The 25929-nt window shown below is 47.8% G+C and overlaps 1 long non-coding RNA gene across 1 annotated transcript; it reads right to left on the bottom strand.

Annotated features, from left to right (window-relative positions):
• Window positions 1-340: 340 nt before the first annotated feature.
• LOC135050770 (uncharacterized) lies at window positions 341-25220 on the bottom strand. Its single transcript, XR_010241804.1, has 3 exons — window positions 25153-25220; window positions 2882-2975; window positions 341-455 (listed from the first exon to the last, which is right to left on the bottom strand). It is a non-coding gene; the product is annotated as an uncharacterized LOC135050770 (long non-coding RNA).
• Window positions 25221-25929: the final 709 nt, after the last annotated feature.

Raw genomic sequence — 25929 nt, 5'->3', positions numbered from 1 at the left:
GAAGTAATACAGTAAGGAGTGTGACGGTCCGGCTATTGAGGGGTGAAGGAGGCCGGAGTATTACTTCTCTATCATCTTCCCATAGGGAAGGGTGCTAGGGAAATAATTCAGTAAGGAGTGTGATGGTCCGGCTATTGAGGGGTGGAGGAGGCCGTAGTGGGAATAGTCCGTGTTGTTCAGCATGCTGATCGTCTGGATTTTCAGGGGGCGGGATGTAGGTGGATGTGTTGTGACCGGTGGTCACATAACTACATCCCGCTTTCTAACGTGTTCAGAGTTGAATGTAAAATATGACCCAGTGGTATTGATGATGGCACATGCATGCACTGCTTACTTTCTCCTGTATTCAGGGTGTCCATTGATCTTCTTGATGTGCCATAAAGATCCAGTTATGCCTGTGCTTGAGCTGCTTATGGTAGGCTTGCTTGTAATAGAGCAACATGATCCAAAATACTCTAACAAAATAACAAATGTGACATATTTTAAAGGAAGCAAAAGGCATGCATCAGGACAAAGTGATGAAAATTGCTTGTACACAGAGGAACTCTAAGGATTCCTATTACAGGTTGAGTATCCCTTATCCAAAATGCTTGGGACCAGAGGTATTTTGGATATCGGATTTTTACGTATTTTGGAATAATTGCATACCACAATGAGATATCATGGTGATGGGACCTAAATATAAGCACAGAATGCATTTATGTTTCATATACACCTGATACACACAGCCTGAAGGTCATTTTAGACAATATTTTTTATAACTTTGTGCATTAAACAAAGTGTGTCTACATTCACACAAATCATTTATGTTTCATATACACCTTATACACACAGCCTAAAGGTAATTTAATACAATATTTTTAAATACTTTGTGTATTAAACAAAGTTTGTGTACATTGAGCCATCAAAAAACAAAGGTTTCACTATCTCACTCTCACGCAAAAAAGTCCGTATTTCGGAATATTCCGTATTTCGGAATATTTGGATATGGGATACTCAACCTGTAATAAGGTCAAAATTTCCATCACCAGAAATGAAAAACAAATGCAAAGTCCTTTAGTCCCACAAAGCAGGGAATGCCCGCTGAATGTATATTTTCCATCCAGTTAACTCTTTTAAATAATTCAAGTCCCTGCCCCCCCACCCAAAAAAAAGAAAAATATATGAATGTGTGCGCAAAACTGCAGACAGTGCACTTAGTCTGCCTTTACCATGAAATGTTCCTTATCCTAATAACTATCCCATTTTCGCATAGCGGTCAATCAGGTCTGTACTGCGCATGCATATGCACTGCAATGCACCGGCGCGTCGTACGACTGCACCGGGCATCACTGCATAGCGACGGGATGGTGCGAAGAAAGCAATTGCATGGGCGATCGCAAGGTGACTGACAGGAAGAAGCCGTTTGTGGGTGGCAAATGACCATTTTAGAGGAGTGTCCGGGAAAACGCAGGAGGGACCAGGCATTTGGAGGGAGGGTTTCTGACATCAGCTCCGGCCCTGATCATCGCAGCGGCTGAGTAAGTCCTGGGCTGAGCAAAAACTGCACAAACTGATGTTTGTGCAGTTCTGCTACGAATGCGATTGCACACCTGCATACAGCTAATACCCTCCCCTGTAGGTGGCGACTATCTGATCACAGGGATGCAAAAAATGCACCCTAGCGATCAGGTCTGACTTACCCCCCTTGTTCCATTTCAGTGTATCTGACACATGCTAACACAGTGTATAATCGTTTCAGTAGGAGCCAGAGGAGGATTCAGGGACAGGCTGCACCTGGCTACACACTAAGGGCCCAATTCCTAGATGTGGCTGGACTTGCTAACACTGCTGCTACCTTTAATAGAGCATGTTGGAAACAGGTTGAATTGCAATATATAAAGTTAATATCCATAATAATACCAACCAATCTATAGTAGAAGAAAACTTCAGGTCAGATGAGTGGCGGAATCGGGGTCGGTGACACCTGATGCAGCCAAAAAAAATACTTGCGTGAGCCAAAGATGCGTGCTAGAAAAGGGGCATAGTTTTGCGGTCTTGTGAGGCCCTGCTGATGTCACTAATGGCGGCGTTGCCTCGCAGAGTAAGCCCCTGATTACCTCACTGTAAAGGTTGTGCAGGCTGCTCCAGAGTCTCTTCCACCACTGGCGGCTCATTCTCAGTGACAGGAGCTGAGTGCTGTTCCTCCTGCAGAGGTGTCACACCTTGGAAGGATGATACCCGGGTGCAGCCTGCACCCCCTTGTGAAGCTTCTGCTTCAGGTAATACAGTACATACAAGTTTTGTTTCTGTCTGATGTAATGACCACAGATTTATATTAAAGTTTTTTTCTAAGACAGCATCTGAAGGGTTTGGTATGATATGTGGGCAGTCATAACGTCATCTTTCATCATGTGAACATGACGACATGCCCATAGACACTGATGAAATGTGGACATGTTAGAATGTTGAAATAGTGTATCTAGTGGCCCAGCGGTGACTCTACTTCTCCTGGCAGCTGTAGCATCTCCACCAGCATCTTGTGGGTCCCGGTGGTCATAACTTCCTGGTCAGACCTCTGATTCTCCTGCATTCCAGTAAGTTATTTCTTCACTATCCTTAACCCTAAACCCTACCCCTCCCTCTATTGCCCTCCGCTTCCTAACCAAACCTTCCTGCCCGCAGCCTAACCCTAACCCGGGGGACACAGTGGTGGCCAGGGGCTATGGAAAACTAGGTGAGAGCAGGCAGCACTTCGCATGTGATGCAACCAAGCCAGGTAATATACACCTAGCTCCGGTTGCATCACGCGCGACTATGCCAGTTAAGTGGTTAATATTTCCAATTGCCTCACCAACACCACTGCAAACATAATATGAAAAATAATGTTAATGTAACTTACTGCATCATAGCAAGCTGAGAGGGATAAGCCTTGCATGAGTACACAGTATTCACACTACCAACTGTATATTCAGTACATGTGGATGACAATTTACCTAGGAGATGGAACAAATGTTTTAGAGCTTCAGGAAAGAAATACATAAATAAAAATGCCTTAAATGATTCCACTGTAATAGAAATTAATTACAGGCGTATGTGCTTAATGATTTAATATTGCAGCTTCATGTTCTATACATTAGTGATACACTTAGCAAAGTGGGGTGGAGGAAACAAGTTCAACATTGCACTGATTGTATTGTACCTTTAATATATAATATATGAACCTACTATGCAAATGGGATATATTCTATATTTGCTAGGTCTTTTTATCCACCTATATCAGCTGGATGTCCCCCATTGTACTTTTATTTTTTGTACAATAAAGAACTTGGGGAAAGATGTAGTAATAATAAGATTTTAAACCTACCGGTAAATCTTTTTCTCGTAGTCCATAGAGGATGCTGGGGACTCCGTAAGGACCATGGGGATAGACGGGCTCCGCAGGAGACATGGGCACTTTAAGAAAGACTTTAGGTCTGGGTGTGCACTGGCTCCTCCCTCTATGCCCCTCCTCTAGACCTCAGTTAGAGAAACTGTGCCCAGAGGAGACGGACAGTACGAGGAAAGGATTTTTGTTAATCCAAGGGCAAGATTCATACCAGCCCACACCAATCACATCGTATAACTTGTGTATCTATTAAACAGTTAACAGTATGAAAAAACAACATAGCATCAGTCCAACCTGATGCAACTATAACATAACCCTTATGTAAGCAAAACTATATACAAGTCTCGCAGAAGTAGTCCGCACTTGGGATGGGCTCCCAGCATCCTCTACGGACTATGAGAAAAAGATTTACCGGTAGGTTTAAAATCTTATTTTCTCTGACGTCCTAGTGGATGCTGGGGACTCCGTAAGGACCATGGGGAATAGCGGCTCCGCAGGAGACTGGGCACAGCTAAGAAAGATTTAGGACTACCTGGTGTGCACTGGCTCCTCCCACTGTGACCCTCCTCCAGACTTCAGTTAGAATCCTGTGCCCGGCTGAGCTGGATGCACACTAGGGGCTCTCCTGAGCTCCTAGAGAGAAAGTATATTTTAGGTTTTTTATTTTACAGTGAGATCTGCTGGCAACAGACTCACTGCAGCGAGGGACTAAGGGGAGAAGAAGCGAACCTACCTAACTGGTGGTAGCTTGGGCTTCTTAGGCTACTGGACACCATTAGCTCCAGAGGGATCGACCGCATGGAACCGGCCATTGATGTTCGGTCCCGGAGCCGCGCCGCCGGCCCCCTTACAGAGCCAGAAGCAAGAAGAATCCGGAAAATCGGCGGCAGAATACATCAGTCTTCACCAAGGTAGCGCACAGCACTGCAGCTGTGCGCCATTGCTCCTCATACACACTTCACACTCCGGTCACTGAGAGTGCAGGGCGCGGGGGCGCCCTGAGAAGCAATAAAAACACCTTGGCTGGCAAATATATCACAATATATAGCCCCAGAGGCTATATATGTGATAAATACCCCTGCCAGAATCCATAAAAAAGTGGGAGAAAAGTCCGCCGAAAAAGGGGCGGAGCTATCTCCCTCAGCACACTGGCGCCATTTCTCCCTCACAGCTCCGCTGGAAGGAAGCTCCCTGGCTCTCCCCTGCAGTCTACACTACAGAAAAGGGTAAAAAAGAGAGGGGGGGCACTAAATTTAGGCGCAATATACATATAGCAGCTATAAGGGGATATAATTTAGTTAATCCCTGATTTATATAGCGCTCTGGTGTGTGCTGGCATACTCTCTCTCTGTCTCCCCAAAGGGCTTTGTGGGGTCCTGTCTTCTGTCAGAGCATTCCCTGTGTGTGTGCGGTGTGTCGGTACAGCTGTGTCGACATGTTTGATGAGGAGACTTATGTGGAGGAGGAGCAGGTGCCTATAAATGTGTTGTCACCCACTGCGGGGCAGACACCGGAGTGGATGGACTTGTGGAAGGAATTACGCGAAAGTGTCGACTCCTTACATAAAAAATTTGACGACATGCCAAATGCGGGGCAGCCGGCTTCTCAGCCCGTGCCTGCCCAGACGTCTCAAAAGTCATCAGGGGCTCTAAAACGCCCGCTACCTCAGATGGCAGACACAGATGTCGACACGGATACTGATACCAGTGTCGACGACGAAGAGACTAATGTAATGTCCAATAGGGCCACTCGTTATATGATTGAGGCAATGAAAAATGTTTTACACATTTCTGAGGTGACCCCAGGTACCACAAAAAAGGGTATTATGTTTGGGGAGAAAAAACTACCAGTAGTTTTTCCCCCTTCTGAAGAATTAAATGAAGTGTGTGAACTAGCGTGGGCTTCCCCCAATAAAAAATTGGTAATTTCAAAAAAATTACTAATGGCGTACCCTTTCCCGCCAGAGGATAGGTCACGTTGGGAAACACCCCCTAGGGTGGATAAAGCACTTACGCGCTTATCAAAAAAGGTGGCACTGCCGTCCCAGGATACGGCCGCCCTAAAGGAACCTGCTGACAGAAAGCAGGAGGCTCTCCAGAAAGCTATATATACACACACTGGTATTATACTGAGACCAGCTATTGCCTCAGCATGGATGTGCAGTGCTGCAGCTGCATGGTCAGACTCCCTGTCAGAAAACATTGACACCCTAGACAGGGACACTATATTGCTAAACGTAGAGCATATTAAAGACGCTGTCTTCTACATAAGAGATGCACAGAGGGATATTTGCCGGCTGGCATCTAAAATAAGTGCACTGTCCATTTCTGCCAGGAGAGGGTTATGGACCCGGCAGTGGACAGGTGATGCAGATTCTAAAAGGCACATGGAAGTTTTGCCTTATAAGGGTGAGGAGTTGTTCGGGGATGGTCTTTCGGACTTAAGTGTCCACAGCAACAGCTGGGAAATCAGCATTTTTGCCACATGTCCCCTCACAACCAAAGAGAGCACCGTATTATCAAGTACAGTCCTTTCGCCCCCAAAAGAGCAGACGGGGTAGAGGCGCGTCCTTTCTGCCCAGAGGCAGAGGTAGGGGAAAAAAGCTGCAGCATACAGCCACTTCCCAGGAACAAAAGTCCTCCCCCGCTTCTTCTGCTAAGTCCGCCGCATGACGCTGGGGCTCAACAGGCGGAGCCAGGTACGGTGGGGGGCCGTCTCAAAAACTTCAGCAATCAGTGGGCTCGCTCACAGGTAGATCCCTGGATCCTTCAAGTGGTATCACAGGGGTACAGGCTGGAATTCGAGACATCCCCCCCCGCCGTTTCCTCAAATCTGCCTTACCAACGACTCCTTCAGAAAGGGAGGCTGTGTTAGAGGCAATTCACAAGCTGTATTCCCAGCAGGTGATAGTCAAGGTGCCCCTACTTCAACAAGGACGGGGTTACTATTCCACAATGTTTGTGGTACCGAAACCGGACGGTTCGGTGAGACCCATTTTAAATTTGAAATCCTTGAACACATATTTAAGAAAATTCAAGTTCAAGATGGAATCGCTCAGGGCGGTTATTGCAAGCCTGGAAGAGGGAGATTACATGGTATCTCTGGACATCAAGGATGCTTACCTGCATGTCCCCATTTACCATCCTCACCAGGAGTACCTCAGATTTGTGGTACAGGATTGTCATTACCAATTCCAGATGTTGCCATTCGGCCTGTCCACGGCACCGAGAGTATTTACCAAGGTAATGGCCGAAATGATGATACTCCTTCGGAAAAAGGGAGTTTTAATTATCCCATACATGGATGATCTCCTGATAAGGGCGAGGTCCAGAGAGCAGTTGTTGGTCGGCGTAGCATTATCTCAGGAGGTGCTACACCAGCACGGTTGGATTCTGAATATTCCAAAGTCTCAGCTGGTTCCGGCGACACGTCTACTGTTCCTGGGGATGATTCTGGACACAGTCCAGAAAAAAGAGTTTCTCCCAGAGGAGAAAGCCAAGGAGCTGTCATCTCTAGTCAGAGGCCTCCTGAAACCAAAACAGGTGTCGGTGCATCATTGCACGCGAGTCCTGGGAAAGATGGTAGTTTCCTACGAAGCGATTCCATTCGGCAGGTTCCATGCCAGAACCTTTCAGTGGGACCTGTTGGACCAATGGTCCGGATCGCATCTTCAAATGCATCGGTTGATAACCCTGTCTCCAAGGACCAGGGTGTCTCTGCTGTGGTGGCTGCAGAGTGCTCATCTCAGAGAGGGCCGCAGATTCGGCATACAGGACTGGGTCCTGGTGACCACGGATGCCAGCCTTCGGGGCTGGGGAGCAGTCACACGGGGAAGAAACTTCCAAGGACTTTGGTCAAGTCAGGAGACTTCCCTACACATAAATGTTCTGGAACTGAGGGCCATTTACAATGCCCTAAGTCAGGCAAAGCCCCTGCTTCAAAACCAGCCGGTTCTGATCCAGTCAGACAACATCACGGCAGTCGCCCATGTAAATCGACAGGACGGCACAAGAAGCAGGACGGCGATGGCAGAAGCCACAAGGATTCTCCGATGGGCGGAAAATCACGTGTTAGCACTGTCAGCAGTGTTCATTCCGGGAGTGGACAACTGGGAAGCAGACTTCCTCAGCAGGCACGACCTCCACCCGGGAGAGTGGGGACTTCATCCAGAAGTCTTCCAACTGATTGTAAACCGTTGGGAAAGGCCACAGGTGGACATGATGGCGTCCCGCTTAAACAAAAAGCTAGAAAAATATTGCGCCAGGTCAAGAGACCCTCAGGCGATAGCTGTGGACGCTCTAGTGACACCGTGGGTGTACCGGTCGATTTATGTGTTCCCTCCTCTTCCTCTCATACCCAAGGTACTGAGGATAATAAGGAAAAAAGGAGTAAGAACTATTCTCATTGTTCCAGATAGGCCAAGAAGGTCTTGGTACCCGGAACTTCAAGAATTAATCTCAGAGGACCCATGGCCTCTGCCGCTCAGACAGGACCTGCTGCTGCAGGGGCCCTGTCTGTTCCAAGACTTACCGCGGCTGCGTTTGACGGCATGGCGGTTGAACACCGGATCCTAAAAGAAAAGGGTATTCCGGAGGAAGTCATTCCTACGCTCATTAAAGCTAGAAAAGATGTAACCGTACAACATATCACCGCATATGGCGAAAATATGTTGCGTGGTGTAAGGCCAGGAAGGCCCAAACGGAGGAATTCCAGCTAGGTCGATTTCTGCACTTCCTACAGTCAGGGGTGACTATGGGCCTAAAACTGGGTTCCATTAAGGTCCAGATTTCGGCTCTGTCGATTTTCTTCCAAAAAGAACTGGCTTCACTGCCTGAAGTTCAGACATTTGTCAAGGGAGTGCTGCATATTCAGCCTCCTTTTGTGCCTCCAGTGGCACCGTGGGACCTCAACGTGGTGTTGGGTTGCCTAAAGTCACATTGGTTTGAGCCACTTAAAACCGTGGATTTAAAATATCTCACGTGGAAAGTGGTCATGCTTTTGGCCTTGGCTTCGGCAAGGCGTGTGTCAGAATTGGCGGCTTTGTCATGTAAAAGCCCCTATTTGATTTTCCATATGGATAGGGCAGAATTGAGGACTCGTCCCCAGTTTCTTCCTAAGGTGGTATCAGCTTTTCACTTGAACCAACCTATCGTGGTGCCTGCGGCTACTAGGGACTTGGAGGACTCCAAGTTACTGGACGTAGTCAGGGCCTTGAAAATTTATGTTTCCAGGACGGCTGGAGTCAGGAAGACTGACTCGCTATTTATCCTGTATGCACCCAACAAGATGGGTGCTCCTGCTTCAAAGCAGACTATTGCTCGCTGGATTTGTAGCACAATTCAGCTTGCGCATTCTGTGGCTGGCCTGCCGCAGCCTAAATCTGTAAAAGCCCATTCCACGAGGAAAGTGGGCTCTTCTTGGGCGGCTGCCCGAGGGGTCTCGGCTTTACAACTTTGCCGAGCTGCTACTTGGTCAGGGGCAAACACGTTTGCAAAATTCTACAAATTTGATACCCTGGCTGAGGAGGACCTTGAGTTCTCTCATTCGGTGCTGCAGAGTCATCCGCACTCTCCCGCCCGTTTGGGAGCTTTGGTATAATCCCCATGGTCCTTACGGAGTCCCCAGCATCCACTAGGACGTCAGAGAAAATAAGATTTTACTCACCGGTAAATCTATTTCTCGTAGTCCGTAGTGGATGCTGGGCGCCCGTCCCAAGTGCGGACTGTCTGCAATACTTGTATATAGTTATTGTTAACTACAAGGGTTATTGTTGAGCCATCTTTTGAGAGGCTCTGTTATGTTCATACTGTTAACTGGGTATATTATCACGAGTTATACGGTGTGATTGGTGTGGCTGGTATGAGTCTTACCCGGGATTCAAAATCCTTCCTTATTGTGTCAGCTCTTCCGGGCACAGTATCCTTACTGAAGTCTGGAGGAGGGTCATAGTGGGAGGAGCCAGTGCACACCAGGTAGTCCTAAATCTTTCTTAGCTGTGCCCAGTCTCCTGCGGAGCCGCTATTCCCCATGGTCCTTACGGAGTCCCCAGCATCCACTACGGACTACGAGAAATAGATTTACCGGTGAGTAAAATCTTATTTTCTCTAACGTCCTAGAGGATGCTGGGGACTCCGTAAGGACCATGGGGATTATACCAAAGCTCCCAAACGGGCGGGAGAGTGCGGATGACTCTGCAGCACCGAATGAGCCAACCTTAGGTCCTCCTCAGCCAGGGTATCAAACTTATAGAACTTTGCAAAGGTGTTTGAACCCGACCAAGTAGCAGCTCGGCACAGTTGTAGTGCCGAGACCCCTCGTGCAGCCGCCCAAGACGAGCCCACCTTCCTAGTGGAATGGGCCTTGACCGATTTTGGTAACGGCAATCCAGCCGTAGAATGCGCCTGCTGAATCGTGTTACAGATCCAGCGAGCAATAGTCTGCTTCGAAGCAGGAGCGCCAACCTTGTTGGCTGCATATAGGACAAACAGTGCCTCTGTTTTCCTGACTCTAGCCGTTCTGGCCACATAAATTTTCAAAGCCCTGACTACATCAAGGGACTCGGAATCCTCCAAATCTCGTGTAGCCACAGGCACCACAATAGGTTGGTTCATATGAAAAGGTGAAACCACCTTAGGCAAGAATTGAGGACGGGTCCGCAATTCCGCCCTATCCATATGGAAAACCAGATAGGGGCTTTTATGAGACAAAGCCGCCAATTCCGACACTCGCCTAGCCGAAGCCAAGGCTAATAACATGACCACCTTCCAAGTGAGATATTTTAACTCCACCGATTGAAGTGGTTCAAACCAGTGCGACTTAAGGAAACTCAACACCACGTTAAGGTCCCAAGGTGCCAACGAAGGTATAAAAGGAGGCTGAATATGCAGCACTCCCTTCACAAAAGTCTGTACTTCTGGGAGAGAAGCCAATTCTTTTTGAAAGAAAATGGATAAGGCCGAAATCTGAACCTTAATGGAGCCTAACTTTAGGCCCAAATTCACTCCAGTCTGTAGGAAGTGAAGGAAACGGCCCAGATGGAATTCTTCCGTAGGAGCATTCCTGGCCTCACACCAAGAAACATATTTTCGCCATATCCTTCGTGGCCAATCTGGAACAATGAAAATTGTTCTCACTCCTCTTTTTCTTATTATTCTCAACACCTTGGGTATGAGAGGAAGAGGAGGAAACACATAGACCGACTGGAACACCCACGGTGTCACTAGGGCTTCTACTGCTACTGCCTGAGGGTCTTTTGATTTGGCGCAATACCTCTGTAGCTTTTTGTTGAGGCGGGACGCCATCATGTCTATCTGGGGCAGTCCCCACTGACTTGCAATCTGTGCGAAGACTTCCCGATGAAGTCCCCACTCCCCTGGATGCAGGTCGTGTCTGCTGAGGAAGTTTGCTTCCCAGTTGTCCACTCCCGGAATGAACACTGCTGACAGTGCGCTTACATGATTTTCCGCCCAGCAAAGAATCCTGGTGGCTTCCGCCATTGCCACTCTGCTCCTTGTGCTGCCTTGGCGGTTTACATGAGCCACTGCGGTGATGTTGTCTGACTGAATCAGAACTGGTTGGTCGCTTGACGTAGGGCGTTGTATATGGTTCTCCGCTTGACGTAGGGCGTTGTATATGGCCCTCAGTTCCAGGATGTTGATGTGAAGACAAGTCTCTTGACTTGTCCAAAGTCCTTGGAAGTTTCTTCCCTGTGTGACTGCTTCCCACCCTTGAGGCTCGCGTCCGTGGTCCCCAGGATCCAATCCTGAATGCCGAACCTGCGGCCTTCCAAAAGGTGAGCACTCTGCAGCCACCACAGGAGAGATACCCTGGCCTTGGGGGACAGGGTGATCAGCTGATGAATTTGTAGATGTGACCCGGACCACTTGTCCAATAGGTCCCATTGAAAAGTCCTTGCATGGAACCTGCCGAAGGGAATGGCTTCGTATGTTGCCACCATTTTTCCCAGGACTTGAGTGCAATGATGCACAGACACTTGTTTTGGCTTCAATAGGTTCTTGACTAGAGTCATGAGTTCCTGAGCTTTTTCCATCGGAAGAAAAACCCTTTTCTGGTCTGTGTCCAGAATCATGCCCAAGAAGGTCAGACGAGTCGTAGGAACCAGCTGTGACTTCGGGATATTGAGAATCCAGCCGTGTTGCTGAAACACCTTCAATGAAAGTGACACGCTGTTCAGTAACTTCTCCCTTGATCGCGCTTTTATGAGGAGATCGTCCAAGTATGGGATAATTGTGACACCTGCTTGCGCAGGAGCACCATCATTTCCGCCATTACCTTTGGATGAAAATCCTCGGGGCCGTGGAAAGCCCAAACGGCAACGTCTGAAATTGGTAATGACAATCCTGTACCGCAAATCTCAGGTACGCCTGGTGAGGTGGATAAATGGGGACATGAAAGTATGCATCCTTTATGTCCAGAGATACCATAAAATCCCCCCCTTCCAGGCTGGCGATGACCGCTCTGAGCGATTCCATCTTGAACTTGAACCGTTTTAAGTATAGGTTCAGGGATTTTAAATTCAATATGGGTCTGACTGAACCGTCCGGTTTCGGAACTACAAACAGGGTTGAGTAGTATCCCTTCCCTCTCTGAAGCAGGAGAACTTCGACCACCACTTGTTGAAGATACAATTTGTGAATAGCATTTAAAACTATCTCCCTTTCTAGGGGAGAAGTCGGTAGAGCCGATTTGAAAAACCGACGAGGAGGCACCTCTTCGAATTCCAGCTTGTATCCCTGAGAAACAATTTCTATTGCCCAGGGATCCACCTGTGAGTGAACCCAGATGTGGCTGAAAAGTCGAAGACGTGCCCCCACTGGGGCGGACTCCCTCAGCGGGGCCCCAGCGTCATGCGGTGGATTTTGCAGAGGCCGGGGAGGACTTCTGTTCCTGGGAACTAGCTGTGCTGTGCAGCTTTTCACCTCTGCCCTTACCTTTGGCAAGAAAGGACGATCCACGTACTCTTTTGCTTTTATTTGAACGAAAGGACTGCATTTGATAATGTGGCGCTTTCTTAGGTTGTGAGAGAACATAAGGCAAAAAAGTCGATTTACCTGCCGTAGCTGTGGAGACCAGGTCCGAGAGCCCTTCCCCAAACAATTCCTCACCCTTGTAAGGTAAGACCTCCATATGTCTTTTTGAGTCGGCATCACCTGTCCACTGCCGGGTCCAGAGGACTCGTCTAGCAGAAATTGACATAGCGTTTATTCTGGAACCCAGTAAACTAATGTCTCTTTGAGTATCTCTCATATATAAGACAGCATCCTTTATATGGCCTAGGGTCAATAAAATGGTATCCTTATCTAGGGTCTCAATTTCCGCTGATAAGGAATCTGTCCATGCTGCTACAGCGCTACAAACCCAGGCCGACGCAATTGCCGGTCTGAGTAATGTACCAGAATGTGTGTAAATGGATTTCAAGGTAACCTCCTGCTTGCGGTCAGCAGGATCCTTGAGGGTAGCCGTATCTTGGGATGGCAGCGCTATCTTTTTTGACAAGCGTGACAACGCTTTGTCCACCTTAGGGGAGGATTCCCACCGTATCCTGTCTGTTGGTGGGAAAGGATACGCCATAAGAATCCTTTTGGGAATCTGCAGTTTTTTGTCTGGAGATTGCCACGCTTTTTCACATAATTCGTTTAACTCATGTGAGGAGGGAAAAGTTACCTCAGGCTTCTTTCCCTTATACATGTGTACCCTCGTGTCAGGGACAGGGGGTTCCTCTGTGATATGCAACACTTCTTTTAATGCAATAATCATATATCGAATACATTTAGCCACTTTTAGCTGTAACTTTGCATCATCGTAGTCGACACTGGAGTCCGAATCCGTGTCGGTATCTGTGTCTCCTATCTGTGATAGTGGGCGCTTCTGAGACCCTGAAGGTCCCGGCGACATAGGAACAGACATGGGTTCACTCCCTGACTGTTCCTTAGCTTCAGCTTTGTCTAATCTTTTGTGCAATAAGTTCACACTAGCACTTGAAACATTCCACATATCCATCCAGTCAGGTGTCGGCACCGCCGACGGAGACCTCACATTCATACGCTCCCCCTCCTCCCTAGGTGAGCCTTCTACCTCAGACATGTCGACACACGCGTACCGACACACCACACACACAGGGAACCTCTTATCTGAAGACAGTTTCCCCAACAGGCCCTTTGGAGAGACAGAGAGAGAGTATGTCAGCACACACCCCAGCGCTATATGACCCTGGAAAAAAAACACTATGGGGTATATTCAATTAGCAGTGATAACGGACTTTTCCCGTGAAACGCAATTACAGCTTATTCAATTTTCCTGGAAAATTTATCGGTGATCATTTTTTCACTAATTCACTTCACCTACTCTGAAGCAGGTGAAAAGTTGGGAAAAGTCACTAATTTAAGGTAAAAATGTTTGGATATGGTCCAGAACTCCTGGGACACCCCCCTTAATGACTAATTAGGCACGTTGAGGTTTTTAATTATTTTTAATTGGCCAATAATGACATGTCATTTTTGGGGTGAAAAAGTACAAAGTGATGGAAATTGGGGTTCAAGGTATGGGACAGGTATATTGGGGTGCTTTATGAGTGGGACAGGTGTTTTTTAGGCTTGCAGATGGGAGTAATCGGTCTGTTTCCACTTTTTTTTAAAGTACCCTAAAATGACCCAAATATATACTTATACCCATTTTCATGTACCCCAAATTTAATGAGAGCATTTATTTTGCTAAAAAAAACTTGCTTTCTATCTTTTTTTTGCATTTTTTAAGAAATGCATATAACAGCCATTTCACACAATTTAAGTCCCCAAAAACTCTCTAATGTGATCTCTAACACACTTCTCTTATGTTTTCCTATGTTAGTTTAGCATTTTTTGGGGTACAGGCTGATTTCCCCATTTTCACCTGCACTTTTCACTGCAAGAATTTTCACGTGAAACCCGTTTGGAATCGAATAGAATCGAATCGAAAAATTGCCGCGAATTTGCGGATAATTGAATACCCCACTAAATGTTTATCCAGTAGCGCTGTTTATACTTTATATCCGCCAAATTTGTGCCCCCCTATTAAAACCCCTCTATCACCGTGTATTAGCAAGGGAAAGTCAGGGGAGCTTCCTCTCAGCGCTGTGCGTGCTGAGGGAGAAGCCCCGCCCCCTCGGCGGCGGGCTTCTGTCCCGCTCAAAATTCCTGAAAACTGGCGGGGGCTCTATTATATACATGTACAGTGCCCATCTGTACATGTATATACTTATTTTGCCAATGGAGAGGTTTTATTGCTGCCCAGGGCGCCCCCCCTGTGCCCTGCACCCTTACAGTGACTGCGTTGTGTGAAGTGTATGGGAGCAATGGCGCACAGCTTTACTGCTGTGCGTTACCTCAGTGAAGATCATGAAGTCTTCTGCCGCCTCTGAAGTCTTCTTTTCTTCTCATACTCACCCGGCTTCTATCTTCCGGCTCTGCGAGGAGGACGGCGGCGCGGCTCTGGGACGGACGGCGAGGGTGAGACCTGCGTACCAATCCCTCTGGAGCTAATGGTGTCCAGTAGCCTAAGAAACAGAGCCTTGAAACTCACAGAAGTAGGTCTGTTTCTTTCTCCTCAGTCCCTCGATGCAGGGAGTCTGTTGCCAGCAGGCTCCCTGAAAATAAAAAACCTAACAAATATACTTTCTGACAGGAAGCTCAGGAGAGCTCCCTGTAGTGCACCCATCTCCTCTGGGCACAGTATCAAACTGAGGTCTAGAGGAGGGGCATAGAGGGAGGAGCCAGTGCACACCCAGACCTAAAGTCTTTCTTAAAGTGCCCATGTCTCCTGCGGAGCCCGTCTATCCCCATGGTCCTTACGGAGTCCCCAGCATCCTCTAGGACAGGGGTGGCCAACCAGTCAGAGACAAAGAGCCCCAAAAAATGTGTTAGGTGCGTCAAAGAGCCGACTTCGAGCCGAAAGCGCACATGCAAAAATGGGGTGTGGCCTTGTGCCTTCTAGGCCACGCCCCTGGTATAAAATACATTGAAAAAGCCAGATACAACATAAAATACATTGAACAAAAGCCACTTCCACATAAAATAATTGTAAAAGCCAGATCCACATAATATATATATATAAAAGATCCAGATTCACATAATACACTTCAGCTCCCCCATGTGTCACTCCAACCAGCCCCCTCTTGTCACTCCAACCAGCACCCTCTTGTCACTTCAGCCAGCACCCTGCTGTCACTTCAGCCAGCACCCTCATGTGTCACTTCAGCTTCCCCCAATTCATGCCACTGCAGCAACCCCTTATGTGTCCTCTGTTGGCTGGTAGGTGTCTCATCTCTAGTATTTGGCTCCCTCAGTTCTAAGTCCCCGTAGTGCTGCTACGTGTTTTTCTGGAGAGCAGTGGTTACCGGATCTGTTGTGGTCATGTGACTTTGTGTGTTAGGAGCCACATTTGAAGAAAGAAAGAGCCACATGTGGCTCAAGAGCCACAGGTTGGCCACCGCTGCTCTAGGACGTTAGAGAAATGTTATTAACGATTCTTCAGTGTCCTGACCAGCTTTGCCCATTATCGAGGTGAAGCAGGGTCATTTACTGTCCGGATGTAATAAAAAAGTAATTGTTTTAGGGGAAGTGTACTCTGCCTCTGTCGGCTCTAGCTGCTCTCCGGGGCCGGCGCTTGCATAGATTGTGCGTATGCGCCAGTCAGAAATCTTCCGTCAGAAATTTCCCTGCAACATCAGCAACTTTTTTTTTTTAAACAACATATTTTTTGTTGTTGGCGTAAATCTCTTGCTGTCGGAGCAAACAGCCAGGGATAGTGCTGTGCATGTGGCAACGACAGCTACAGTTGTCGGAACAGCCAGTGCCACTGACCAGTCAAGCATTTGCTGCCACATTAGCTCCTATCTTGACGATTGTAGCACCAATAATGACGGAGGCACATAACACCACAACAATACATGGAGTGAAGCAGTATCTGAAGCACATACCTTGCTCAGATACCACTAAACTCCATAAGGCAGTATCGTACATCTCCCCTTTGGTATGATATTTGCTGTGCATGGTGTTACGTACAAATGTATGATGCACATATACTCCTGTTAGCTCCTCATCTAGCAATCATTGGGGCTGATGTATTAACCTGGAGAAGGCATAAGGAAGTGATAAACCAGTGATATGTGCAAGGTGATACACAGTGATCCAATTAGATCCTAACTGTTAATTTACATATTGGAGCTGATTGGCTGGTGCCTTTATCACCTTGCACATATCACTGGTTTATCACTTCCTTATGCCTTCTCCAGGTTAATACATCTGCCCCACTAGGTGGAGAGAAAAGACACCTTTTCTCCTGCAAACTGACACACATTGTGCTCGCCCCCTTACTTTGAACATTTTTCCAGGCATGGACATACCCTGAGGTGCTACTGGTTTGTGGGAACATTTTTACTTCAGAAATGGTAGAAATGCGACTCCAGCTTCAAAATAAATATCATAAATGTTTACTAACATTTTAAGAACTATTTGTGTCCAAAGAAGAGTATGGCTAGATAACATATTACAAAAGGTGGGTCTCAGAGCATAACTTAAGGCCCATACACATTAGACGATGTCGCTCTGTGAGCGACATCGTCTAACGTTTCCCCCTCCCGGGCCGGCCGGTCGGCGGCCGCCTGTACGCACTGAGCGATATGACCGCTCATATCGCTCAGTGACGTCACGCCCCCGCCAGCCCTGCATGAAGGTCGTGGACGACAGTCCACATCCTTCATGCATGCCTGACCGACAGCGACGATCGTTGCCGACCCGCAGGGCCGCGCATCGGTCGTCGCTGGCGGCATACACACTTAACGATATAATGAGCGACGTCGCTCAAGGAGGGGGAAAATGAGCGACGTCGCTCATTATATCGTTAAGTGTGTATGGACCTTTACAGTATTAATAAAAGGTTGAATACATTATGTTATTAAGTGACAATAAAGTTTATTAAATGGTTATAAGCAAACTGTAAAACAGTAAAAAAAAAACCTTATAAAATGAAGAATTATAAATATAGCAATCAGAAATTGTATAATACCAGTATATAACACATGGGAAAGGGGAATCCCTAATTGCCCTGAAGAAGCCTCACAGTAGGTGAAATGCATTGAAAGAGTGAGGAAGCATTGCGGGTACAGTGCGCTCTTTGATTCAAGACATTCACCTGAATTATTACCCGCAAAAAACCTTTTGACCCACTTTACGCCTATGGATTAAAGGTAAAAGAGTATACTTCATTGGTGGCTATCCAGGATATTGAGCCGCTGATTTGGTCATTCATATATAATAATAATAATAATTTTATTTATATAGCGCTCTTTCTCCAAAATATAGTGCCTTTTATTATTGGACGTCCCTTGTACTACCCATAGGGCACATATACCTTATAAAACTTTTGGGACCTGGACGTTTACTGATACATGTGAGGAACCATCATTTTTAATATCTATCATTTTTTTTCTTTTTTTGTGTCCCTCCTCTTCCCCATGCCCCTATGTGTAATACCGGTATTAGACAATTTTTGATTGCTATGTTTATGATTTGGCATTTTATACTATTTTACAGTTTGTTTATAACCATTTATGGGGGTATCCAATTAGCAATTTTCCTGCTGAAGGCTATCTACAGTAATTAGCCCCGATAAGCCAGCAAGGGCCTCAGTTTATTGGGGATTTTGTTTCACCTGCCTCAGGCAGGCGAAACCAAATCCCTGAAAACAGCCCCATTTTCATCCGAAAACGGGGCTGTTTCTACCGGAAACACAGAGATTTCACTAAACCTGTGTGTTTTCAGGATAGAATATATTTTTTTACTGGCAACCAAATTGGATAGCCTGTAAAAAAAAATGGGTGAAACATCGAGAAAAAAACGTCCGTTTTTCACGCCCGATGTTTTTTCACAAGTAATTGGATACCCCCTTAATAAACTTTATTGTCACTTTATAACATAATGTACTCAACCTTCTAATGATACTGTAAGTTATGCGCTGGTACCCATCTTTTTGTATTTTAGCCATTATTGATCTATAGGGGTAGAGAATACCCTTCCCATAGTAGCAGACAAACAGTATCTGCCCCATGCCTTTTGAGAGCGCAGTTTGTTACTAGTTCTTTTAAAATGTGAATGGCCAAATATTCACTGTAAAGCACTAAATATGTGTGCGCTATAGAAACAACTGGTTAGAAATAATAAGATTTTACTTACCGATAAATCTATTTCTCGTAGTCCGTAGTGGATGCTGGGACTCCGTCAGGACCATGGGGATTAGCGGCTCCGCAGGAGACAGGGCACAAAAATAAAAGCTTTAGGACTAGGTGGTGTGCACTGGCTCCTCCCCCTATGACCCTCCTCCAAGCCTCAGTTAGGATACTGTGCCCGGACGAGCGTACACAATAAGGAAGGATTTTGAATCCCGGGTAAGACTCATACCAGCCACACCAATCACACCGTACAACTTGTGATCTGAACCCAGTTAACAGTATGACAAACGTAGGAGCCTCTGAACAGACGGCTCACAACAATAACAACCCGATTTTTTTGTAACAATAACTATGTACAAGTATTGCAGACAATCCGCACTTGGGATGGGCGCCCAGCATCCACTACGGACTACGAGAAATAGATTTATCGGTAAGTAAAATCTTATTTTCTCTGACGTCCTAGTGGATGCTGGGACTCCGTCAGGACCATGGGGATTATACCAAAGCTCCCAAACGGGCGGGAGAGTGCGGATGACTCTGCAGCACCGAATGAGAGAACTCCAGGTCCTCTTTAGCCAGGGTATCAAATTTGTAGAATTTTACAAACGTGTTCTCCCCCGACCACGTAGCTGCTCGGCAGAGTTGTAATGCCGAGACCCCTCGGGCAGCCGCCCAAGATGAGCCCACCTTCCTTGTGGAATGGGCCTTGATAGATTTAGGCTGTGGCAGGCCTGCCACAGAATGTGCAAGTTGAATTGTGCTACAAATCCAACGAGCAATCGTCTGCTTAGAAGCAGGAGCACCCAGCTTGTTGGGTGCATACAGTATAAACAGCGAGTCAGATTTTCTGACTCCAGCCGTCCTTGAAATATATATTTTCAATGCCCTGACAACGTCCAGCAACTTGGAATCCTCCAAATCGCTAGTAGCCGCAGGCACCACAATAGGCTGGTTCAGGTGAAACGCTGAAACCACCTTAAGCAGAAACTGAGGACGCGTCCGCAGTTCTGCCCTGTCCGAATGGAAAATCAGATATGGGCTTTTATACGATAAAGCCGCCAATTCTGACACTCTCCTGGCTGAAGCCAGGGCCAGTAGCATGGTTACTTTCCATGTAAGATATTTCAAATCCACCGATTTGAGTGGCTCAAACCAATGGGATTTGAGAAAATCCAAAACTACATTAAGATCCCACGGAGCCACTGGGGGCACAACCGGGGGCTGTATATGTAGTACTCCTTTTACAAAAGTCTGGACTTCAGGAACTGAAGCCAATTCTTTCTGGAAGAAAATCGACAGGGCCGAAATTTGAACCTTAATGGACCCTAATTTGAGGCCCATAGACAATCCTGTTTGCAGGAAATGTAGGAATCGACCAAGTTGAAATTCCTCCGTTGGGGCCTTCCTGGCCTCACACCACGCAACATATTTTCTCCAAATGCGGTGATAATGTTGTGCAGTCACCTCCTTCCTGGCTTTTACCAGGGTAGGGATGACCTCTTCCGGAATGCCTTTTTCCCTTAGAATTCGGCGTTCAACCGCCATGCCGTCAAACGCAGCCGCGGTAAGTCTTGGAATAGACACGGTCCCTGCTGAAGCAGGTCCCGTCTTAGAGGTAGAGACCACGGATCTTCCGTGAGCATCTCCTGAAGTTCCGGGTACCAAGTTCTTCTTGGCCAATCCGGAGCCACGAGTATCGTTCTTACTCCCCTTTGCCGTATAATTCTCAGTACTTTTGGTATGAGAGGCAGAGGAGGAAACACATACACTGACTGGAACACCCACGGTGTTACCAGAGCGTCCACAGCTATTGCCTGAGGGTCTCTTGACCTGGCGCAATACCTGTCCAGTTTTTTGTTGAGGCGGGACGCCATCATATCCACCTTTGGTTTTTCCCAACGGTTCACAATCATGTGGAAGACTTCTGGATGAAGTCCCCACTCTCCCGGGTGTAGATCGTGTCTGCTGAGGAAGTCCGCTTCCCAGTTGTCCACTCCCGGAATGAACACTGCTGACAGTGCTATCACATGATTTTCCGCCCAGCGAAGAATCCTTGCAGCTTCTGCCATTGCCCTCCTGCTTCTTGTGCCGCCCTGTCTGTTTACGTGGGCGAATGCCGTGATGTTGTCCGACTGGATCAACACCGGCTGACCCTGAAGCAGGGGTTTTGCCAGGCTTAGAGCATTGTAAATCGCTCTTAGCTCCAGTATATTTATGTGAAGAGACATCTCCAGGCTTGACCACACTCCCTGGAAGTTTCTTCCCTGTGTGACCGCTCCCCAGCCTCTCAGACTGGCATCCGTGGTCACCAGGACCCAGTCCTGTATGCCGAATCTGCGGCCCTCTAACAGATGAGCACTCTGCAACCACCACAGAAGAGACACCCTTGTCCGTGGAGACAAAGTTATCCGCTGATGCATCTGCAGATGCGATCCGGACCATTTGTCCAGCAGATCCCACTGAAAAGTTCGTGCGTGGAATCTGCCGAATGGAATCGCTTCGTAAGAAGCCACCATTTTTCCCAGGACTCTTGTGCATTGATGCACAGACACTTTTCCTGGTTTTAGGAGGTTCCTGACAAGTTCGGATAACTCCCTGGCTTTCTCCTCCGGAAGAAACACCTTTTTCTGAACCGTGTCCAGAATCATTCCCAGGAACAGCAGACGTGTCGTCGGGGTCAATTGAGATTTTGGAAAATTCAGAATCCACCCGTGCTGTTGCAGCACTACCTGGGTTAGTGCTACTACGTCCCCCAGCTGTTCTCTGGACCTTGCTCTTATCAGGAGATCGTCCAAGTAAGGGATAATTAATACGCCTTTTCTTCGCAGAAGAAACATCATTTCGGCCATTACCTTGGTAAAGACCCGAGGTGCCGTGGACAATCCAAACGGCAGCGTCTGAAACTGATAATGACAGTTTTGCACCACGAACCTGAGGTACCCTTGATGTGAAGGGCAAATTGGGACATGCAGGTAAGCATCCTTGATGTCCAGGGACACCATAAAGTCCCCTTCTTCCAGATTCGCTATCACTGCTCTGAGTGACTCCATCTTGAACTTAAATTTTTGTATGTACAGGTTCAAAGATTTCAGATTTAGAATAGGTCTTACCGAGCCGTCCGGCTTCGGTACCACAAATAGTGTGGAATAATACCCCTTTCCCTGTTGTAGGAGGGGTACCTTGACTATCACCTGCTGAGAATACAGCTTGTGAATGGCTTCCAATACCGTCGCCCTGTCTGAGGGAGACGTTGGCAGAGCAGACTTTAGGAACCGGCGAGGGGGAGACTTCTCGAATTCCAACCTGTAACCCTGAGATACTACCTGCAGGATCCAGGGGTCCACCTGTGAGTGAGCCCACTGTGCGCTGAAATTCTTGAGTCGACCCCCCACCGCCCCTGAGTCCGCTTGTAAAGCCCCAACGTCATGCTGAGGGCTTTGCAGAAGCCGGGGAGGGCTTCTGCTCCTGGGAGGGAGCTGCTTGGTGCACTCTCTTACCCTTTCCTTTGCCTCGGGGCAGATATGACTGTCCTTTTGCCCGCTTGTTCTTATAGGAACGAAAGGACTGCGGCTGAAAAGACGGTGTCTTTTTCTGTTGGGAGGGGACCTGAGGTAAAAAGGTGGATTTCCCGGCTGTTGCCGTGGCCACCAAATCCGATAGACCGACCCCAAATAATTCCTCCCCTTTATACGGCAATACTTCCATATGCCGTTTGGAATCCGCATCACCTGACCACTGTCGCGTCCATAAACTTCTTCTGGCAGATATGGACATCGCACTTACTCTCGATGCCAGAGTGCAAATATCCCTCTGAGCATCTCGCATATAAAGAAAAGCATCCTTTAATTGCTCTATAGTCAATAAAATACTGTCCCTATCCAGGGTATCAATATTTTCAGTCAGGGAATCCGACCAAACCACCCCAGCACTGCACATCCATGCAGAGGCGATGGCTGGTCGCAGTATAACACCAGTATGAGTGTATATACTTTTCAGGGTAGTTTCCAGCCTCCTATCAGCTGGATCCTTGAGGGCGGCCGTTTCAGGAGACGGTAACGCCACTTGTTTTGATAAGCGTGTGAGTGCCTTATCCACCCTAGGGGGTGTTTCCCAGCGCGCCCTAACCTCTGGCGGGAAAGGATATAATGCCAATAACTTCTTTGAAATTAGCAGTTTTCTATCGGGGTTAACCCACGCTTCATCACACACTTCATTCAATTCCTCTGATTCAGGAAAAACTACAGGTAGTTTTTTCAGACCCCACATAATACCCCTTTTTGTGGTACTTGCAGTATCAGAGATATGCAAAGCCTCCTTCATTGCCGTGATCATATAACGTGTGGCCCTACTGGAAAATACGTTTGTTTCTTCACCGTCGACACTAGATTCGGTGTCCGTGTCTGGGTCTGTGTCGACCGACTGAGGTAAAGGGCGTTTTACAGCCCCTGACGGTGTCTGAGACGCCTGGACAGGTACTAACTGGTTTGCCGGCCGTCTCATGTCGTCAACTGATTTTTGTAACGTGCTGACATTATCACGTAATTCCATAAACAAAGCCATCCATTCCGGTGTCGACTCCGTAGGGGGTGACATCACCATTACCGGCAATTGCTCCGCCTGCACACCAACATCGTCCTCATACATGTCGACACACACGTACCGACACACAGCAGACACACAGGGAATGCTCTTATCGAAGACAGGACCCCACTAGCCCTTTGGGGAGACAGAGGGAGAGTTTGCCAGCACACACCCAAGCGCTATAAATATATAGGAACAACCCTACAGAAGTGTTGTTTCCTTTATAGCAGCTTAATATATCAATATCGCCAAAAAAGTGCCCCCCTTCTCTGTTTTTTTACCCTGTTTCTGTAGTGCAGTGCAGGGGAGAGTCCTGGGAGCCTTCCTCGCAGCGGAGCTGTGCAGGAAAATGGCGCTGTGTGCTGAGGAGATAGGCCCCGCCCCCTATTTCGGCGGGCTCTTCTCCCGGTGTTTGTGAGACCTGGCAGGGGTTAAATACATCCATATAGCCCCAGGGGCTATATGTGATGTATTTTTAGCCAGAACAAGGTATTATCATTGCTGCCCAGGGCGCCCCCCCCCAGCGCCCTGCACCCTCAGTGACCGCTGGTGTGAAGTGTGCTGACAACAATGGCGCACAGCTGCAGTGCTGTGCGCTACCTCATGAAGACTGAAAAGTCTTCTGCCGCCGGTTTCTGGACCTCTTCACTTTTCGGCATCTGCAAGGGGGTCGGCGGCGCGGCTCCGGGACCGGACTCCATGGCTGGGCCTGTGTTCGATCCCTCTGGAGCTAATGGTGTCCAGTAGCCTAAGAAGCCAATCCATCCTGCACGCAGGTGAGTTCACTTCTTCTCCCCTAAGTCCCTCGTTGCAGTGAGCCTGTTGCCAGAAGGACTCACTGAAAATAAAAAACCTAATAACTTTTTCTAAGCAGCTCTTTAGGAGAGCCACCTAGATTGCACCCTGCTCGGACGGGCACAAAAACCTAACTGAGGCTTGGAGGAGGGTCATAGGGGGAGGAGCCAGTGCACACCACCTAGTCCTAAAAGCTTTTATTTTTGTGCCCTGTCTCCTGCGGAGCCGCTAATCCCCATGGTCCTGACGGAGTCCCAGCATCCACTAGGACGTCAGAGAAAAGTAATAATCTTCTATCTCATGAAATAAAATACTATTTGAAAGTTAATTAAATTATGCAGCACAAACATGTAATAACCCTTAGATCCAAATTGTAGACTAAATAAGAGTGCATGTAAAATATAAATTTGCCATTTACGAAGGAGCCGAACCGCAGTAAAAGAGAGGAGCTGTGTGCTTGGTGTACTGGCTCCACAGCTCCGGTACATAGTCATGTCATCATAAGAAGGGGGCACAGAATGAGGAGAGGCAGCTGTATTGAGCTTCATCCCTCAGTGTATAAGGTAAAGCTGGGTACACACTGAAGCGAGATGTCGGCATACCTGAGATGTCGGCATATTCCAGGTAAGCACATACACTTATCTATTGGCTGCTTGATATCTCGGTACCGTCATCCAGCTGGGTGGGCATTTCAATTTGTCTACCCAGCTGTGAAGTCAGTCCCTGCATCAAGTGTAAGGCAGGCTTTCCTGCCCTCCCACAATGAGCGGGAGGCTCACGTTTTTTAATTGATCCTTCCGCTGCCCCGCAAACCCTGCTGTTCTTCCCAGTTTTTGCCGCCTCGTTGCGAAAATTGTTGCGAAAATCTGTACTGCACATGTGCAAGTCCTGAAAATTTAGGGGACAGAGACTGCACGGGAGATTGTATGATGTCATGGTGCTTGACGTCATGTTACTTAAATGCTGGCCAACGCTGTGTTGTGGATGTGGATAGCAGTGGCCAATCTACAGTGCACAGAGAGAGCCGGGGCAGTCTGAGGCGGCAGTGCTTATAGCAACCAGCAGGGAGAGGAAAGGGGAAAGGCTGTCCCAGCCTCTAGCAAGTTCCCACACCTACAGTATGAGATTGTGCAGTGGCAGCCTGACATTCCCCATTGAGTAAGGTCAGGAGAGGGTGTCTGCTTACCGATGACAGCCTTTTCTTCATGTACAGCAGTCTCCAGGCTTCCTCATAGCTGCTGCTCTTCTCTTACACATGGCTGGTAGCTCCGCCCCCCTCCAGCACACATGCAGCTGAAAGTCAGTCAGAGCTGGACACAGGCAGACCCCGCTCCACTGCTGCTGCTACTACTAGTACAGGGAGAGAGAAGAGGTGATTGACACAGGGCAGGGGTTTATACTGTAGGGAGGTTGCTGGGTGCAGAGCTGGACCAGATCTGTGTGAGGGCAGCTGCTGGGTGCAGGGCTGGGATGTATGGGTGTGAGGGAGGTTGCTGCTTGCAGTGCTGGGGTATATGGGTGTGGGAGGTTGCTGGGGCATATGTATCATTCTGAGATGACTGGGGCATATGTGTGCTGGATGCAGGCTCGTGGGTATATGACCAAGATACCGGCTGTCATATTGCCGACACTCGTCAGAACACCCACGCTGGAATCCCAACACCCATCAGAACACCCACACACCGGAATCCCGAACAGGTCAACATCCCGATATCGGAATCCCAAAGGTAAGTATAGTCAGGAGGGTTAGGCTGTGGGGGAGGGGGTTAGGTTTAGGTGCCACCCAGGGAGGTTAGGCTGCGAGGGAGGGTTAGGCAGCACCTGGGGAGGGGATTTAGGTTTAGGCACTAAGGAGGGGGAATTAATGTTAGCCTGCAGGAAGAGGGGGTAGGTTAGGGTTATGCACTAAGGGGGAAGTTAGGGTTAGGCTATGGTAAGGGAGGGTTAAGGTTATGGGGGTAGG

The sequence above is a fragment of the Pseudophryne corroboree genome, chromosome 2 (assembly GCF_028390025.1).
Source record: "Pseudophryne corroboree isolate aPseCor3 chromosome 2, aPseCor3.hap2, whole genome shotgun sequence".
In the NCBI taxonomy this organism is placed as follows: domain Eukaryota; kingdom Metazoa; phylum Chordata; class Amphibia; order Anura; family Myobatrachidae; genus Pseudophryne; species Pseudophryne corroboree.
Note: the sequence above shows the minus strand (reverse complement) of the source record. Positions and strands in the feature narration are given on the sequence as shown.